The sequence below is a fragment of the Erpetoichthys calabaricus genome, chromosome 3 (genome assembly GCF_900747795.2).
Source record: "Erpetoichthys calabaricus chromosome 3, fErpCal1.3, whole genome shotgun sequence".
NCBI classification, from domain to species: domain Eukaryota; kingdom Metazoa; phylum Chordata; class Cladistia; order Polypteriformes; family Polypteridae; genus Erpetoichthys; species Erpetoichthys calabaricus.
The window spans coordinates 175,795,732-175,814,583 of NC_041396.2; positions in this window are offsets into that span (position 1 = coordinate 175,795,732).

The window sequence follows — 18,852 nt, forward strand, 5'->3', positions numbered from 1 at the left end:
AACTAAACTACTGTGGTCACTAGCGTCAAACAAGACTTGCACTTGCTTTCTGTTCAGTTACTAGAGCAAATGTAATGGTTTTTAAGGGAGGTTTTTTAAGGAGCGAGTAAGCGAGAGAGAGAGAGAGAGAAAGAAAGAAAGAAAGAAAGAAAGAAAGAAAGAAAGAAAGAAAGAAAGAAAGAAAGAAAGAAAGAAAGAAAGAAAGAAAGAAAGAAAGAAAGAAAGAAAGAAAGAAAGAAAGAAAGAAAGAAATTTCACGTTACTTATTTTATTCCTGAAGGAATGAATTTAAATTGCTGGAACCAACTACTCCTCCATGCATCTGGCTACTTAACTTACTTAACTTCACAACAGAATGAAATTTCCTTTCTGGAATGTAACACTATCAGTCTTTATGACGCTCCTCCTAATAGGAGTGTACATCCTGCAAAAATTACATAAGATGTTTATGAGTCATCTGCACATTAGCCATACATTGATATCCACATTGTAAGCTGGAAAACCAAAATTTTTTTTTTCAGTTGTGTTAACGGATTTGGACTGGAATTGCCATGACTAAACTATTAATATTATTGCTTTTTCAACTTTTCCTTTGTGAGCAAGGTCAAAGGGTGTGCACTGAAGTCATCCTGTTGGTAGACCTGGCCATGGGTATTATAGTCTTCTCTATTTAAATTCACAATCTTAATGATATTCCAATAAACAGGTAAAGTCTAACTAAAATGCTTTTTGTAAAAAATTGCTTTTAAAATAAAAAAAAGGTGATGTCATTTGGGGTTATTTTCTACTATTGCTAATCAATATCACACAAATATGCCATTTACCTCTTTTTCTTATTAGTTCTATTGAGCTCTATGAATGTTCCTTAATTTTGCAATGGGGGGACAACATTTTCTGTGGACATCCATGTAGATATTCTTATTGCTGAGGTTTAATATGTTTTGTCAGCGAGTGTGTTTGAATGGTTACTTTAACATATCTTGTCAAGTAAATTTTGTTTACCCTATTGGCACATATGTTTGCCTTATAAAAGCAAAACAACTCCCATTTAAAGTTTTCTTTTTTTTGTCTAGTTTTTGCATATGCAGTTTGGCAGTGTTTGCAACCTGATGTTAATTGCAGGGAAACTTTTTCAAAGCTAAAATGACACGTCAATTGTACATTAAAGTCTTTAAGCCCATCTATACTCATGATAAATATTGGGATCAAGGGGCCCAGCCCATTATAGTACCAGCTGCACATTTGCTGAGGCTACAATACCCTTTAGAGAGGCTCCTTTAAGACTAAAATATTTTTTGTGGTTTAGTAGGTTAGAGATGTGAAGCATCTGATATTTTCCACAGAGGTTCAAAGATCCTTAGTAGGCCATACTGTTGTGTACATGTGGGTTTGTTCTGTTAAAGAGGTCACACGTTAGCCAGGTTGGTTACAAAGTTCCAACCTTTAATGACACCTATGGGGAATCCCTGACATAAAATACTAAAAAAAATTGTAAGCCAATTAAATTAAGAGAGGATATCCAGCACTGACTTAGTAACCTTCAGACAGTCCAGCTAATACAGACTCAAGTCAGTGATGCCTTGCTAAAATTCTGTAGTGGGCTAGAACTTGAGAATGAGGCTGAAACACTGAGCAATACTTTTTTTTTTTTTATTCGTTTTCTAATTACTTATCCTCTGAAGTCCTTGTTGTGTGAGAAAGTTAACTTTTCTATTAAGAGAAGGTATGTACACGGTCTCTTTACCTCAATGTCTTAATTATTTTTAATACTTGTTACTGTTCATATATTTTTGTATTTCTATTTGTATTTGCATTTATTTCCTGTGCCTGCGCAGGTTTTTTTTTTGGGTACTCCAATCTTCCTTCCACATCCAAACATATAATTGGCCCCATATAATATTATTATTACATGGTACTCTATGATGCCCAGCCCTAAACTAGTATGGAAAATGAATAATGGTGTATGCAACTTGGCCTGTCATATACAGTTGCTAGACCATTGTAACTGTTCTGATATTTACTGCGCTTGTATTTAAGAAATTTTAGAGCATTATGCTATTGTGGCTCAACTATCCTTGAGCCTAGGTTCTCTACTTTTGTTCTTAGTTAACCACTCTTTGTGTTAATTCTGGTTAACTTACTGTACTTCTGCTTACTTCAATCATGCTTTTTTTATTCTTCTAGCTGCGACTCCTGTCATAATAAATTCACCTTTAATCAACACTGCATATACCTTCCCAAGCTGGCAAATATCAAACCATTATTTAAAACATTTTTAAAGGATGAATGGCACGGTGGTAGTAGAATAGGTAGAGGAGCACATTCACAGATTTTGAATTTAATGAATTTGCCTTATCTCCACTTTTTCATGTGAGTTTTGACACTGATGTCCATAGATGAATGGTTATGTTGATGGGTTTTTTTAAATTTTAAGGGAGTGTCTGGGTTTATATTAAGATGGACTGATGTCTCGCACTTGGCAGGTTACAGGACATTGCTGAAATATAAGGTCAAATTTAATTTCCTCAACAATTAATACAACATATCAGGCTTAATATAAAGACATATCTGTTCAAAATAAAAAAGGAAACCATGTCTATTATATAAAAAAATCCTCCGAGGCTTTTTGGAGACGAGACTTTTGCCTTGAGATTTTTTCAAGTCACGCCCTCCTCTCAAACATTTTCAAACATGACCACGGTCCTCTCAACATCCCAATTAAAGACAACGTATTATGTCCAAATCTTATTGAAGAATTTCATCATGAAGGGTTATCAATATAAAAAATGAGTACATGCACAATCCTAGTGCCGAGAAACGAGAAAATCAAACGAATTAACACCAAAAATGTCGGTTGGTTACACAGCAGATTGGTTAAATGCATATCAATAGACTATGCTGAAACTGTTGGTGGTGATCATGTTGAAGATGAAAACAACAATTTACAATATCCCAAAGAATATCTACAACTCTTAACAACGTCCAGTCTTCCACCGCACGAATTACTGTAGAAAGAAGGATGTATCCAAGAAAGGTAATGAAGTACATTTCCAGGGGATAACATTAGACAACAAAGGAGATCTTGATATGCCATTTGTATTAAAACGTTAACAGTTTCCGGTTAAAATAGCTTTTGCAAGGACAATTAACAAATCTCAGAGCCAAACATTCGAAAAAGTAGTTTTATTTAACAGAGAGAAAGAAATGAAATTCAATCACAGGCAGTTATATGGCGCATTGATACATATGTAACAATTCCCATGAAAATAAAAATCTGTTTAAATTGTACATCTGCATCCCCATAGGTGAGTGGCAGAACCGCAAAGAGGATAGAGCATCATGCAGGCCGGGGGTTTGGTGAGTGATGTGAGCAGGTGGTGAAGCCCCCTAGTTTACCATAATAAAGTGTGCTTATAGAGCTTTCTACGCGATAACCTGCAGCTAGTGCTGTGTTAATGGCTTCACATCCTTAATTGGTTAACTCAATAGAATAATTTAAGTATCAAATGTTATGATCTTTGTTTTCACAATCTGCCAAATTCTGCAATGTCTTTAATAAACCTTAAGGTTTTTTTAAGAGGATTTACAACAACAGATTATTTTTCAGTTTTATTTGGTATAATTTACTCCCAGAAGATGAAAATTCACATAGCATGAAGTGAGGAGGAGGATTCTTGGTGAAAATAAAACAGAAAGGAGACTTGCATGTGCTTGAATCTGTCAGTCAGTGTTCTTCACAAAGCATTTCTTGAAATATAAGGAAAAAATCTTTATATTTAAAAGCAAGAGGAAAAAAAAGTTGAGAAAGGTTGTCACACAATGTTATAAACTCCAGTGCTGGCTTTTGAAAGATTAGCTTTCATCAGACTCATTACTATGACACAGTATAATCCTGTTAAGGTTGCTGCAGACTTCATTCATATTGCTTACTTATAATGCCTTTCAGTCAATTTAAGCCATTATCTTGATAGCTCATTATTAAGTCTTTCCCATTAACTTATAGTCTGTAATGGCGTTTGGTCTGCTTTAGATCTGATGTGTCATCACAAATGCTCGACCTGGACCTGTTTTCAGATGTCATACATCAAACTGAGGCTGTCCTCATTATAAAATCAAATTATTTAATGCATTTAAGAGTATTGCAAACCTAGGAAAGTTTCAACCTGGATTTAAAAACTCTCTCTATTGTGGCAGGTGGCCGGGTGTGGTCATCAGCCGCCTGCCTATTTAAGGAGTTGCCTCCCCTTGTTAAGGGCTGGAGTCGGGTGAGGAGGTTGACAAGGTCGGAGAGGAGGCGTCGAGGAGAGGCCTGAAGGGGGGGGGAGAGAGAGAGAGAGAGAGAGAGAGAGAGAGAGAGAGAGAGAGAGAGAGAGAGAGAGAGAGAGAGAGAGAGAGAGAGAGAGAGAGAGAGAGAGAGAGAGAGAGAGAGAGAGAGAGAGAGAGAGAGAGAGAGAGAGAGAGAAAAGAGCCTGGACTTTGGGGTTTGTAAAATAGTGTAAATAAACGTGTGGTGATGGCTGTAAATGTGTCTACCTGTCTGTGTCCGGGCCACCCTATTTCACACTATATATATATATATATATATATATATATATATATATATATATATACAGTATATATAATAGTATTCCACATGAATACAGATTATTTCCTGTAAATTAGGTAATGTTTAATAAAATAAAAGAAACAATTTGATATTTAAATTTAAAGCATTAACTGACATGCTTATCTTTTACCTTGCTGGTAGGCCGACTCTGCCCCCATGACTCTGAACTGGATTGAGTGGGCTCAAGAGTGAACAGGTTAAGTGAACATATTTATGTAAAGTGAATTTGATTTTGTATAGCGCCTTTCATAAGTAAATATTATTCCAAGGGTCTTTACAAGTGTACTCTATAACAGTTATTTCCATTTCTCTACAGCTTGAGCACTGATGTGTTAAGTTCCCTGCTCAGGCTTATGGAGTGATTTACCAGGGGTGGATAACTTAGTAGCCTTGTAGTTTATTATCCACTAGCCTCTGTATGCAGACAAACTGGCACCTGGAAAGTATTAAGTATGTTTTACTCCCTAGCAGGTGTTTTATTTTATCATGATATATCGAGCTCTTTTGTGAGTGGATATTCACTTAAGTGCTCAGATTTCTTTTGGATTCATCACAGTCCCTCCAGAACTTAACTAATCCCACAAAAAAACAGCAGATGGCACAGTGCTTTTAGCTGTGCAAAGAAAAGTTTATGGATCAATGCTTTCCTAACTAAATTATTGGTATTTGTCTTTAAACACTGATAAAACAGAGATGTTAATTATTGGAGGGAATGATACTGATTGCAACAATATTTTATCATTATTTAACTCAGTTGGAATTACCATTACTTTACTGAATCAGCCCACAATCTAGTCATTAATGTTTGACTCAAGCATGTCATTTAAAGTGCACATTACAAATTGTCCAAAATTGGTTTCTTCCATCTTAAAAATGTTAGGAAATTAAGGTGTTGCTAAATTTGTGGGATAATTAGAAATTCATTCATTCATTTATATCTAATAGGATTGACTACTGTAGAGTGCACGGGATGTTCAAATTGGTCTTTATACAACTTTCAGTTAATTCAAAATGATGCAGTAAGAATTATTACAAGAAAATACGAACACATAACTCCAGTTCTTAAATCCTTACACTGGCTCCCGGTTAAGTTTAGGGCAGATTTCATAATGCTTTTTTTAACATATAAAGCCTTAAATGGATACCCAGACTAGAGCTGCTGATTAACTGTGCATACTACATCTCTGTTGTTAATCGTTAGCACTGAAACATTAAGTAATACGATATTTATAATTTGTTACTACCCCTCACATATTCTATTTCTCCTCTCTGTACTCAAATCACATTCACACTTTGCCTGCCTGGAATTGCCAATTACATAACCAGAATATCTTTGGAGATGTTGGTGGAGAACCAGAGCACCTGGAGGAACACTCACAGCAACATAAGCTGAACATACAAACTCCACACAGAAATGACAAGGTTTGGGATTTGAACAAAGGGTGTTGGATTCTTGAGGTGAAAGCACTACTCTCTGTGCTGCTGTTCAGTAGGCACTATATCAAACAGACCCTGATTATTGAAATGTACTGACCATATCGCTCCACTTTAATTTGACATTCTGCTCCTATATGTACTTCTATAGCTGTGGTAGTTTCATTGATTAGCTATTTCAATGTATTCATTAATGCTTAGGATTTTCTTATTAATGTGATGTCCTTCTTTTGCCAGGAATAATCAAACTCTGATTGGACATGACAATTTAATGGCCAAAAGGTATCAGACATTTTTTTCTTTTCTAGCTTGAACAGAAAAGAGAGCTGACTGACCACGGACAAAAACATACGTCACCCACAAAGTGTATAAATGGCATTGAAAAACCTTTGAATGCTAAGTCTAGAAGGGCAACCTGTTAAGTAGGTAGTAACACCTACAGTTTCTTCTGGCATTGTTTAGTGGTGGTGCAGTGGTTAGAACAGTAACCTTACAGCTTCAGAGCCCTATGTTTGACACTTCTGCCTGGTCTCGCTCTATGTGGAGATGGCATCTTTCCTGAGTGTACTCTTCCATCATCTCAAAGACAAACAATATTAAGGTGAGTAACGACTCTAAACAGTTTGCATGAGTATGCACATTGTGGTAGACTGACTTGCTATCCAGTGGTTCTTCACCTTAAGCGGAGGTGTGGCCAGGTCCTATCAGCAAGTGGGCAGAATTTAAATACAAACCGAAACTGGTAAATTTATACAAATAGACAAAATGGTCTGGAAAAACTGGAAATCAATGTTCACTGTATTTGCCAGTGAAATATGTTGTATAGATGCACAGTAAAAAAAAAACTAACAGATGATGACCGTAACCAAATATAAAATGATTTTTTGATAATGTCTTACTGAGGTTTTGCTTTTGTGTTTTAAACAATAATTCAAATAGATATGAAACTTTATTTTTTTTATCTTTAATTGTAACACACTTGCACTTTACAGCAGTCTGCCCCTCATTGTGAATTTAGATGTGTGGAATGGAAAATAAGCAGCTACGACCGTTGTGGACTTCACTCCTTATTCCTGTCTTGAGCTTGTTCCAGGTGAGTGTAATGACCAGTAATGATTACTCACTTGCCCACTAAGATGGCCTTTAAGAGTAAAGGAAGAAGCGTCGCTTATTTGTAAATTTTCTAGTGGTTTAGCTTGCACTTTTGTAAAATCTGGTTTTAAATGGTTTGTGTCCGGTTCTTTAGCTCAGAATGAATCTCTTCTTTATTTCTCTTACTATGGTTTACTTCCTAGTACCTTATTTTTCAGTTTTAAGTTATATTAGTTTTAGAGTATTTTTCTTTAGAAAAATTATTCCAAGGCTTTTGGGGTGTTATAAAGTTTCAGTTATTTAACAATTATTATTTACTTAATTTCTTTGTCTTAGCGTGTTTGTTAATATATTATTTGATATCATGCAAGTTTTAAGATGTTTTGTTTAGAATAGTTGTTGAATCCTCCATTCTTGATAATTTCATTTAATAAAGATTTACTGAAGCTGCTCTCAATTAAAATAAATTAGCTTATTTAGACACTATTGACTATTGATATTCCTGATTGGGCTGGCCTTTGCCCCACTCAGTCTTTTAGCTAGTTCAGACACCATAGGCACTGACGCACAAATGTTCTCCATAGACCCAAAACACATGATGAGAAGTCCCTAACAAACAATCGTACCATTACACACTAATCCTATTTCTGTCCCCTTCTTAAAGTAAATGATATTTAATGCAAGTGAAAGCACCATTCATTAAAGACTTTAGTACTTCATACACTGAGAATATATTTGCCTTTTTTGAACAATTTAGCCACAAAAATAAATTTTGTCTAAAATTTATCTTTTGTTGTATACACATAGCCCAGACACCTTATTTACAATTTTCTACATTGTTGTGTACATCATTTCAAGAGTGGCCCACCTAATCAAGAAGCTTGTGACTACTGGTGATTATGAGACACACTCTAGACCCCCTGGAGGTCATAGCTAAGGAGAGAGTTAAAACAGAACTGAGAATAATTATAAAACAATGCTGCATATCCTCTCTCTGACGCACCAGAGTACTTTCAGCCAAAGCATTATTCTGCAAACGTGTGTCAGGAAATGCTACTGAGGCTCTTTTATACCAACAACGATACGTCTGCATCATGCCTCACTCTGCTCTCTTTTCTTTAGGCAAGTCTGAAGTTTTCTTATTTTTTGTAAATCTTTGTTGTTGGTTATAATATTTCTTGAGCTTCCATAAAATGCAAAAATTCACCTTTGGAACAACTAAAGTATTTCCTTACTAACTGTCCATCTATCTCTTTATTCATTAACAAAGATAACAAAAAAGAGGGGAAATCTTGTTCCTCATGTGTTAGGCATTAGATGTGTCAGCTTTGTGGGGTCATTAGCTAAATAAATCAAGATAGTTTTAACAAACCTGGGTGCAGGTCCCATTTTGTGAAGGCTTTTTTATTCAGAGAACAAGTAAAAAAAGGAAGAACATCAATTGTGTGAGATACTGATTAGACCAAACGTTGATGGTGACATCAGGTCTAAGTGTACGATCTGAAAAGTAATCACATTGATGTTTTATTTCAGTTTATTGAGAAGAAACATTTTTATGACTTGTTTAAAACTGTCCCATTTCACTGATTTGAAGAAAATACCAGACACACACTGGAACAATCTGTCGAACATAGAAGATACAATTACTCTAGCATGGAGAACTTCCCATAAACCTCACACAAAAAAATGAAACAGTGGATTATTTGACATGTTGTAGTTTGCCATCAATTCTTTTTTTTTTCCTTAAACACTTGATTTCAGTACTGTTTATAACTGTCCTTTCTATAATCAAAAAGAAAATGCTTTTTAAAATTATTTTCTACATTACATATGACAGATACCATTATTCAAAAATTTTATATTGTTTTGGAAACCTGGAATTGTATTTTCAGAAATCCTTATATATCATAATAAGTTAGCAGACCAAGTTAGCAATTTTGAAAACATGGCATAATATGATGCAGAACACGTTAATCACTGATACTTTGTTAATTCTTAAAGTCCTAATTCATAGTATAGTGAAAGTGAAATTTGTTTGTTATAAAATGACAAATCAGCTACAGGAATTTCAAGAGATAATGGCGAATTAATTATGTTTTTGCTCTGTTGAAGATGAATATTTGTATTTCAAGTGGCAACATCTTTCCAAAAAAACTAATAATTTACTTGTGAGAAAATACAGCTTTGTCTGTTATATAATTGCAAATAAAGGTTTATTTAATAATAAAATAAATTTAAAAAATCAATCATCTGTCTACCTGTCTTCCTGTGTTTATCCAATATGGAGGCTTTGCTATGCAGCACTAATACTGATAGACATCTCTCAAGTTTATAGCTATGTCCCCATTATGGTAAATCTCTGTGTAACAGGAAGCAGTGCTGGGAACAGGACTTATGATTACATATTCAGCAAATTAATGAAAGCCAACCCTAGACAGAATAAATTCTGTTTGAGGCACAAACTCTACTAAGTTCAAAAGTTGTTCATAATGCACATTTCCCTTCAGCTTAGACAGTAAAAACGTCTTCTGGATTATATCCCATATTTTAGAGATGCTTTCAAGCTCATATCTCTCACAATCACGTTTGATTATGCCCTCTACTTCAATTTTACTGAAATATATTTTTCATCTCTTATCAACCCGCCTCAGCCTCACCATAATTCTTACTTGGGGTAGTAATGGACAGAGGCGGCAGTATTTAATGAACACTCTGCCATGATAGCCTATGCTGCACTGCTTGTTCGCCATCTGATTTTGCTCAAAATGAAAAACATTAACCTGTCTACTTTTATAATAGAAAACAAATTCACATTACAAGGAACAAACATTTTTTTCCATACATGGCAACCCCATTAATATTGTCCTTAAAACTCTTAAGAGTGTTCGAAGAACATATACTCTTCCAGTTATTTCAAGTTTTCTCATTGACTACCTCTCACTATACTCATTCCCATTCTTGATTTCTGCATAGTTTGATAGATACGGAGATATGGATATGACTACTGTATGGAGTTCTTGACATGTAATTGTTTTGGGTTAACTGAATTATAAAGTATGCATTGAATTAACACCTTCAAACAACAGAAACAAATTCCACAAAACTACTCACAAAAATAGAAATGAATACTGCAGCACACAACTTCAAAAAGAGTGTTCAGACTAGTATTTCTATTACAAGAGGATAGTACGCCCAAATTATAATGGCACATAAAAAGATGGAGTAACTCTAGTGTATACAAGCTAAGTAGCTAGTGTAAGTGAAGTGAAACCGAAGCCCGATTCAGGTGACTTTCTACACTGAAATTATCATGCATTGCCTCATTTACTTATATCCCATAACAGTAGTAATCATATTGTCACATGTACAGAGTACAGATACATTCTTACTTGCAAATTCAATCACCATGCAACACGCCACCATTCTCTGGTGCCAAGCTAAAACTACAAATTATTGAACAGAAATCACAAATCAGCTTACCTGGTTCCTAGATCATAACACCTTGCAGGAAGGTCTTTGTGAACAATTCTGATGTAGTTAGTGCAGCCTACATACATTATAGAGAAGACAAAAAAAAAGGTAGAATTCCTACTACTTGGCCCCACAGTCTGGGGTTCAGTTCCCTGCCTACACATGATCCCTTTGCTCAAATGGTCCCTCCATATTATAATGGTGTACATATAGATTTATTGGTGATTGTTAACTGGCTTGGAAGAGGTAAGTCCATGAGTGTGTCTTTCAATGGTGGTATACTGTCAAAACAAACCTATATATCTGTAGTATCTCTCTCAATCTCTCGATTATATTATATTATTTATATATATATATATATATATATATATACAGTATATATACACACACACACACACACACACACACAGAGTAAATAAATGTAACATATTACATCATCAACTAAGTGTTCAACGGGGAGTAGGTTTATGTCACAGCATATTAACACCAACAGCTGAATTTTTTAAAAAAAGTTACCATTTTCCGTAGCCACAAAGTTTATGATGCAGCTGGCTTGAAACTCACAAGCCACACTGCATGCATGGAATGACTAGCAGTTCTGGAGTTATAATGGACATGACGATGACACAATTAAGAAACGGGCTCAGACTTTCTATGGCGCAAAATCATTAGTGTTAAATGAACACACGTCTGAATAAACACTTTTAAGGGGTCACATTTACATTATAACAGTGGTGACTTTGCTGTGTATGGAAGCCTGGAGGCATGATGTGTAGCAAGTGGGACATTAACTTTGTTTTGTAGTCAAGACACAAAAACGCTCTAAACTATTTTGAAGATTTTTCCTATAGAAGTGTATGTGGATATTCCATCAATACCTGCAACAATTTCATACCCATAGTTGGTTGTTTTCTCTTTCGAAAGGCTTTACTTAGGAAACATTCTCTCTAAGTATTTCACTAATAATCTGACTTTAAAGCACTAGGTGGCAAAAGTGTAGATTAGCACTCATTAACTGTAAGCATGCCTTTAACACAGTCAAATTTTAAACCTGGAAAAACGTTTCTATAGCAACAACATGGCAGATGTGCTTGAAATAGTTCATAGATAGATAGATACTGCTGTAAATGAAGTACCTTAAATTAGCATTAAAAACCTTGAAAAAGTTGATTTTATAAGCAGAGTTCAGGTTTCTAAAAAAAGAACTATACATTTCCTTTACAAAATGGTGCTTAACATTGCCGTATTTAATTAAAAAGACTGTTTATTAAAAAAAAAAAAATGTTTCAGCTGATTTGATTAAGACAAGAATGTCATAAAGCAATAAAAAATACTTTAGATTTCATAATTTGTTATGGAACACCCAAAGTCATAATCTTAAGGAATTATAATTATCAAACCTAATATTTTTGAATCACCCTTTTTTTAATGAGGTCACTTAGCTTTTAATAAAGCAGAGATGTTGGTGTTAGAGTGTATCATTTGAAATTAGTTGACAAGCCATTATGCAGCACTACTAGAAATGTGAGCAAAACAACACTGCCCTCCGGTGGCCACATGATGGCAACATTCCTCTCCTGATTGGACGATGGATTTTTTTGCTTCTTAATTACTGTAGAAAAAGGTTCCAGGAGGAGGGTAACGAGGAATTATTTTATTTTTATGTAAATAAGCATTTTCCTTCCTTTCTTTAAAATATGTTAGTTTTAGTATGATATTTACTACTTGTTAATATACATTTTGTGCAAAGTCTGAAATGAATATGATTGAAATACTTATATTGATAGAAAATTAATCAGTCAGCAAACTCTCTGCATTTTCTACTTCCTTTTCAGAACGTACAGTAAGTACATAAGACATTTTATAAACAATTGAAGTTTTAATTCATCAAGCTCATTTGGCTCACTTGTCTTCCAGTTACTTTCCGGCTGTAATACTTGTCATTTATCTTTAGGTTTAGTTACCACAGCTCCACACATCACTGAAGTTGGGTTAAGTGGGTTCATTAAATGAACAAATTGCAGATGAATTTTACTTTGTGATGTGCTGCCTTCTGTTTCACTTGTGTCGTTTGCGAATTGTATTGCAATTGTTCTGCATGGTTCTGCACTATACTGTGTAAGGACTGACCAATTTTTAAATAAATCCAGAATGGAAAATCTGGTTGCAGACTGATTTAAGCATGTGTTATGTAAAAGAGGCCTCAAATTTATGTAGAGATCCAAGAGACTCCTTTGAGGCTAATATTTAAATATTGCCTGAAAACCTCCTTTACTTATCTTGCATTTTAAAATTAATCTTTTACCTATTTATTTAATGATCTTTCCATACTAGCTTCACCAACACAGACTCTGCTATGTTTGAACTTGAGACATAGTTTCTAGGAATTTCTCTTGGTGTTACATCCGTACACAAAACAAGGTACCTAAAGTGACACAACACAATATACAATACATGGCATCATCACATTATATACAGTAGTAATGAAAAATCCATCCATCCATTTTCCAACCCGCTAAATCCGAACACAGGGTCACGGGGGTCTGCTGGAGCCAATCCCAGCCAACACAGGGCACAAGGCAGGAACCAATCCCGGGCAGGGTGCCAACCCACCGCAGGACACACACAAACACACCCACACACCAAGCATACACTAGGGACAATTTAGGATCGCCAATCCACCTAACCTGCATGTCTTTGGACTGTGGGAGGAAACTGGAGCGCCCGGAGGAAACCCACACAGACACGGGGAGAACATGCAAACTCCACACAGGGAGGACCCGGGAAGCGAACCCAGGTCCCCAGGTCTCCCAACTGCAAGGCAGCAGCGCTACCCACTGCGCCACCGTGCCGCCCAGTAATGAAAAATGCATTGTACAAATCACAAATATACAAAACAAAACAGTAATTTAGAATTGTGCCCCTGCCCAGTGATATATAAAACAAGTCCTTATAAAATAAACATAGTTTAGATTGGATGGAGGAGCTTAAAAATGAGGAAAAGCCAGAGATGAATCAGAAATTGAGTTTAACCAGAGTAACTGCAGTAGTAAAGAAACTGTATTCTGCAGATCTACCTCCACAAGCTGTGAACAAAGTTCATTGTATTTTCTCCTTTTATTTCCTTATGATTTTTTTTAATTTGATAAAGAGTGAAAACATAAAAAGATTAAAATATGTATGTTTCACAGGGATTTGGCAATTCTAAATTGGCCCAGTGGGCATGAGTGGGCACCACGATGGACTAGGCAGGTTTTTCTTCATCAGCCCTAATGCTGCCAGGAGAGGCTTCACTACCCACATGACACTGAAATGTTTAATGCTACCTCTGCACCTTCATCTTCTGTTCATCCAAGTGAGTGTGTTTAGAAAACTAATCGAATTACTTTATTGATTTTAGGACCTGCTGCTTGCATTTCATTTATTGTTTGCTTTATTTTGTATTGTTAATTTTCTTGTGAAATAAATTTGCTTGATAAAAGATATGAAAAAATCTAAAAGGTAGAGTGATGAATGGCATTGTGATATTCTACATGCTGCAGTGTTTGGGCTTATTACGATTCAGCAAATGCAGTGACATGACACCTTTAGGACATTAAAGGCATTAACAGTAGGAGAATTTTGTATTGATTTCTTGGGTAGGATTTTGACCCACATCATTTCAAGGATTAGCTTATAATCTTCCCTTCAATTGATTGGTTTCTTTACCTTGTGAATGATTCACTGCATTTTCTAATCTCTTGTTCCCCTAATGCACTTCCTCAGTGAGCCACATTCTCTGACATCATGAAATGCACTTTTGCCAGCAGACACATTGATTACTGGACTTGTCTTTATTGAGGCCATTCCTCCTCCTTGTTTTAAATTATCAAGAAAAAGTCTCTCTTGAAACCTTACCACCCCCCATTGTGATTTCCTCTTTGACTGCAAACTTTGAAACTGAACACTTGCATATTCACCAAAATCTACTATTGTATAAAGGATGTACGAGTGAACAAATAAAACTTACTTACTTAAGCTATTTATCACAAAGCTATTTATAACAAAGTTATCCAACACCAGCTAGCACTGTGTAAAAAAGTAATTGCTCCTTAGTTAAATCAATCCAATTAAAGAGATAATAAGCGTCAGCTGGGCTCATTTACTGCCAGCCCTGCACACTCATTTTGATCCTCATCACCACATTCAAGTCATCACCACAAAGATTCAACAAGCACCTAATAACACAATCAAAGGAATTACCTGAAGGGATCTGTGTTAAAACAGGATAGGGGTCCATGGCAGTGCAAAGTTACTTTAATAAAAATAGTGCAGCTCAAAGTTGGTGGATGTGGGGGCTTGCCAGCAAGAAGCTGTGTGCCCAAGGGGTATGCAGTGGGAAAACTGGCTGATTGTTTGCTTAACTGCAAACATGACCAGCTCAGCCAGTTTCCTAACGGACACTCTACAGGTTGTTAAACAAAGCACCTGCACTTAAAAGATATGGACAACTTGAGTAAGCAGGAAAAATGATAAAATTGAGAGAGAATAAAGAAAGAAGGAAGAAAGAGGGGAAACAGGAGAAAAAAATCAAGGCAGAGAGTTTGGAAAGAACTAAGCGGAGGATTGGGAGTGTGAGTGCAGTGGACAAGAGGAAAGGTGGTTGGGAGGCACTGTGTTGAGTGAGAAGAATGCCGCTCCAGTGATGGGGTGCTTCTCTTGAGCATTAAGAGGGCAGGAGCAACCATTGGCTTCTTGAATTGTCTTCAGGAAGGTAAAGGATGATGGTGGAACAATGGAGCCATAATGGTGACTGGCTGAGATTAAAGTTATTTAAAGGATGATTGTGCTTGCTGGTGTCCCTGCTCTGCTGAGCAGACCTAGGGCCTCATGCATAACATCGTGTGTAGAATTCACACTAAAACATGGCATAGGCTACGGACAAAAGCGGAAATGTTCGTACGCACAAAAAAATCCAGATGCATAAATCTGCACGTATGCTAACTTCCACGTTCTGCCCCAACTCCTCCCAGAATTACGCCTCTTTGAATATGCAAATTAATATAAATAGCCCTTAAACTCAGTTTTCTGTGAAAAGGCAATGGCAAAAGCATGGGGGAAAACAGAAGAATTTTAGTGAATACCAAGTGGAGGCAAGGAAAAACTTACTATTTGTTGGTTTAAACAGTGGGATAAACAACAAAAGGAAGTTGATCGAATGACATAGAATGTCAGAGAAACTCGAAAGCTCAAGTTCACAATGTTGCACAGTGCTCGAAATAAAAAAGAAATTGTCAGATATCAAAGTCGCCGTGAAAAGGCGAGTCATAGCCCATCGTCTGAGTGTCATATGAAAGCTTATTAGGGTACAGAGAAAAGAAAAAAAAATACAGACACAGTGGGGAAAAAAAGCTTGAAATGTCAACTTTAATCTCAAAATGTCCACTTTAATCATGTAGTTTATTTTGTCATTAAAGTAGAACAGCATAAACTTTGCCTTTAAATCATTTAATTTACTAGTTTTTCAAACACCATCGTAACTAAAATAGCACGTTAAATGCTTTGTTTTGTATGTGTTCTTCTGTGAGCTCTATGTGTGTGAATCACTACGTGCTTCTTAAATGGGCTTTCTCTTCCTCCGACAGGACACAGAATCCATTACATTCGTGATATAACAGCTCTCTGAATAATTAAATACTGAGATGTATACTTGATATCATTTTCATGATGATGAGTTAAAGCATGTTATTAAACATGGGAACACGGTGGCACAGTGATTGTTCATGCCTCACGCAAGATGCTTGCTGTGCCATGCGCGACCTTCGATGAAATAATTTATTGCAGCAGTACTGTCTCTTTCAAACGTACTAAGCCCCAAATCCTGTCCTTCCTTTTCTTTCTCCAAGTAACCAATCGCCACACAATCAGCTCTGTAATAGACGTTAAGCTATCCGTAAGCTTAGAAAACCAATTCTTCAAAACGTTTAAGGAACATTGAAACATCTTTGTAGTACATGTTTAGTTATTCTATCCATTTATCCTTCAAGTGTCACGCCAGCCCCAGCAAGAATACAGTAATCCCTCGCTATATCGCGCTTCGCCTTTCGCGGCTTCACTCCATCGCGGATTTTATATGTAAGCATATTTAAATATATATCGCGGATTTTTCGCTGCTTCGTGGGTTTCTGAGGACAATGGGTCTTTTAATTTCTGGTACATGCTTCCTCAGTTGGTTTGCCCAGTTGATTTCATACAAGGGACGCTATTGGCAGATGGCTGAGAAGCTACCCAACTTACTTTTCTTTCTCTCTCTCTTGCGCGGACTATCTGTGATCCTGACGTAGGGGGTGTGAGCAGGGGGGCTGTTCGCACACCTAGACGATACGGACGCTAGTCTAAAAATGCTGAAAGATTATCTTCACGTTGCTACCTTCTGTGTGCAGCTTTTAAGTATGCTGCACGGTGCTTCGCATACTTAAAAGCTCAAAGGGCACGTATTGATTTTTTTATCTGTCTCTCTCTAACTCTCTCTCTCTCTCTCTCTGCTCCTGACGGAGGGGGTGTGAGCTGCCGCCTTCAACAGCTTTGTGCCGCGGTGCTTCGCATACTTACAAGCCAAACAGCCCTATTGATTTGTTTGCTCCTTTGAAGAGGAAGATATGTTTGCATTCTTTTAATTGTGAGACTGAACTGCCATCTCTGTCTTGTCATGGAGCACAGTTTAAACTTTTGAAAAAGAGACAAATGTTTGTTTGCAGTGTTTGAATAACGTTCCTGTCTCTCTACAACCTCCTGTGTTTCTGCGCAAATCTGTGACCCAAGCATGACAATATAAAAATAACCATATAAACGTATAGTTTCTACTTCGCGGATTTTCTTATTTCGCGGGTGGCTCTGGAACGCAACCCCCGCGATGGAGGAGGGATTACTGTACAGCGTGAGGCAGAAACAATCCCTGAACAGGGCGCCAGCTCCTTGCTAGCGCTGCGACACCGTGTCCTCACATGTTTAATTATTGAAAATATAGATTATTTAAATGATGTTAACATTTTATCTGTATAATGTAATAAACATTTTGCTGCATTTCATCTTAAAATGTTATCGTCATCATATGTAAATATACGCTAAAGTGTCTCAATACACTTTGTTGTGCAATATTATAACTGTATCGCAAGTGTACAGTGAGGTAATTGTACTTAAAAGTACAAACAGTTCTACAAGGAGCACTTGATAGACTGATTGCGTTTATAGTTCTTGGGATGAAACTGTTTCTGAACCGCAAGGTCAGTACAGGAAAGGCTCTGAAGCGTTTGCCGTGTGAGAGCAGTTCAAATAGGCAGCATGGCTGAGGCAGCGTGTGCTTGATGCTGTATACCGATAATTCTCTTTCTGATCAGCTGCTGTAGGGCTGTGATTCCACACTCAGATACAGTGATATAAAGTGGTGCAGTGAGAGTAATACTGGAAAAAGATGATCTGCTGTGGCAACCCCTGAAAGCTGAAAGAAGAAGAAGAAGGTGCAGTGAGAATAACAACTCTAAAGCAGCTGTGGTATTTGGAATAGTTTGGCCATTCCGTGGACCATTATATTGTTACGGGTTAATTACAATCATGCCTTAAACTAATAAACAATATGCGGTTAATTTCAGTGTATATGATAAAGCCGCGTCAGGGATGTAGATCTAAAAAAAAAAAAAAAAGGAAAACCACACTGGAACAAAAGCAGTGCTTTGATGCTGGGTGCCGCCAGTTTGCAAAACTGAGCGGAGACCTTGTGTACACCAGGGTTTGAGCTAACGTGAAAATGTGCATGGCTTTATGCCAAATTTAGTTTTTATACATTGCAATGTGAGCGTAGGAAATGGGAGTACGCAACATTTTTGTGCATACACACCGTTTATACATGAGGCCCCTGGTGAGTGAGCATGGGAAGTAAGAGGAAGAGACTCACTGAGGCTCACAGGGGAATAGAGATAAAACCCCAATTTTGTCTCTGTGGTTGTATTCTTAATTTTAACATTTTGTTTTGTATTTATTTATGAATTGATTTTTACTCCCACAACAAAGACTGGTGTATATGGATTGTGTATTTATTGCACTGCACTATTTATTGGACCCTGATTTGGAATAAAATGCATAGTGCACAAGTTTGTATCTGTCTTGTTGTTTGTGTCCCCATTGTTGGTTCATGATTTTCATACTCTCAGGAAAAGGGTAATGCCAAGGCCATGGGCAACAGGGTCATCACAGGATCAGGTTCTTGATATGTT